Source organism: Nicotiana tomentosiformis, chromosome 4 (assembly GCF_000390325.3).
Source record: "Nicotiana tomentosiformis chromosome 4, ASM39032v3, whole genome shotgun sequence".
Taxonomy (NCBI): domain Eukaryota; kingdom Viridiplantae; phylum Streptophyta; class Magnoliopsida; order Solanales; family Solanaceae; genus Nicotiana; species Nicotiana tomentosiformis.
Genome location: NC_090815.1, coordinates 88444701 through 88447169, shown reverse-complemented (window position 1 = coordinate 88447169; position 2469 = coordinate 88444701).

The following is a 2469-nucleotide window of genomic DNA, read 5'->3' as shown; positions in this document are numbered from 1 at the left end:
TTTATTTCCTTAATTCAGTTACTCTAGCACGTGTAGTCATCATGTTTAGCCTAGTGTCACATGTCTATGTGTCTTATCGCTTATTTGCAATATATGCAACATGCTTTGTTGAATTACCTGTTTCCTTAATTTTGTGTTCAGTTATTAACTGTAGGATTCCTTGCTGTAATTTCATTGTCCCATTTGTTATGTGTTGTAAATTTACTTTTGGGATTACGAGGCGGTACCTCGAGAGTACCCCTGTTGCATATTTATTTTTGGGACTACAAATTGGTACCTCGGGAGCGCCCCTATTGCATATTTACTTTTGGCACTACGATGCAGTACCTCGGGAGCGCCCCTGTTGCATATTTACTTTTGGTACTACGAGGCGGTATGTGGTACCTCTGGAGCACCCCTGTTGCATATTTACTTTTTGTACTATGAGGCGGTACCTCGGGAGCGCCCCTGTTGTTTACCTCAAATTGTTGTAATGTTGTTGTTGTTATTTTTTTTTAACTTGTAAGATTCTTGTTTCCTTACGGGTTGTAGTTGTCTTCTTGAATTCCGAGTTGTTATCTTCTGTGAAATTCTATTGTTACACCTCTCTGTCATTCTAATTACAATACTATATCTCCTTCCTTGTTTTTCCTATTATTGCAAGTAGGGCCTTAACCTGACCTCGTCACTATTCTACTAAGGTTAGGCTTGGCACTTACTGGGTACCGTTGTGGTATACTTATACTAATCTTCTGTACATCATTTTGTCCAGATCTAGGTTCTTCCTACCATATCAGGTATCAGTGAGCTAGCCCGTGCGTGGAGACTTCAAGGTATATCTGCCAGCGTCCGCAGACCTCGAAGTCCCCCTCTACCTTTATTATGTTGTTTTGTTTATTTTCATTAGAATTTGATGTATAGAGATACTTAGCATTTTCTCTTTAGAGGTTGTGACTTATTTCTATCGGGTTTTGGAAGTTGTAACTATTTTGAATTGCAGTTTTTATTCATTACTGATGATGAGGTTGAGTTTCAGCTTATATTCAATTATTTCGTAAATTGTCAGGCTTACCTAGTCTTAGAGACTAGGTGACGTCACGACATCCTATGGAGGAAAATTGGGGTCGTGACAAGTTGATATCAGAGCACTAGGTTCATAGATGTTATAAGTCACAAATAGGTTTAGTAGATTCTTGCGGATCGGTGCGGAGACGCATGTGCTTATCTTTAAGAGGCTATGGAACTGTTAGGAAAAGCTTCGCTTCTTTGATTCCTTATCGTGCAAAATTTTTGACTACTGATTCTAAATTTCTGTCTTTCTATTCTCTCACAGATGGTGAGGACACATACAGCTGGATCAGATGACTAGACACCCGCGCCCCCTACTAGAGCCGCGAGAGGCTGGGGCCGGGGTAGAGGCTGAGGATGTCCACGTGGTGTAGCCAAAGCACCCGCACGAGCTGCTACTGAGGAGCCACCAGTAGCTCCAGTTGGAAGGCAGACACCTGAGACGCCTCTTACTGCACCAGCCCTCCAGGAGACTCTCGCCCAATATCTGAGCATGTTCAACACCTTGGCTCAGGCAGGATTGATACCACTTGCTCTTGCCACATCTCAGGCCGTTGGAGGAGCATAGACTCCCATAGCCCGTACCCTAGAGCAGCGGGTCCAGGTCGATCAGGTTCTGGAGGACATACCAATGCAGTCGGTAGCCCCAGTTCAGCCCGAGATTAGGGCAACAGTTTCTGAGGAGGAGCAACTCAGGCTCGAGAGATACAAGAAGTACCACCCTCCTACTTTCAATGGCTTGGCTTCAGAGGATGCCCATGGTTTTCTTGAGGAGTGCCACCGTATCCTCCGTCGTCACGACCCAAAATTTGCTAAAGGTCGTGATGACGCCTAACACCACCGTCAGGCAAGCCAACGGTAATCTATCAACTTACTTACTTATTTTAGTAATTTGAAATTATAATGTTTATTAATTAAATAGAATTTACAGGGTGAATGATATTATTTACACGAATTACAATGATAAACAACCTGTAGGAGCCCCTCAAAACCCAGTGTCACAAGTGCATGAACATCAACTAGGATATATAATAAAATACAATATCTGTCTAGATTACAAATTAGACAGGAGAATATAAATAACTCTGATGGAGACTCTGCAGACTGCGGATCATAACATGAAATGCAGCTCATGGTAAGGTCCCCGCAATAGCCGCGCCTCTGCGCCAAAAGACCACCAGACATATATGTACCTGCACAATAAGTGTAGCATGAGTACGTAAATCAACGTGTACCCAGTAAGTATCTAGCCTAACCCTAGAGAAGTAGTGACGAGGGGTCAACATCGACACTTACTAGTGGTCCAACAAGACAGATACAGTAGGTAAACAGATGTGAGTCAGAGTATATAAATAAAATAACAAGTATAAATACGTGGTACAATTCTCCTCTCAGTAATAACTCAAGCTCTCAGCTAGTAGT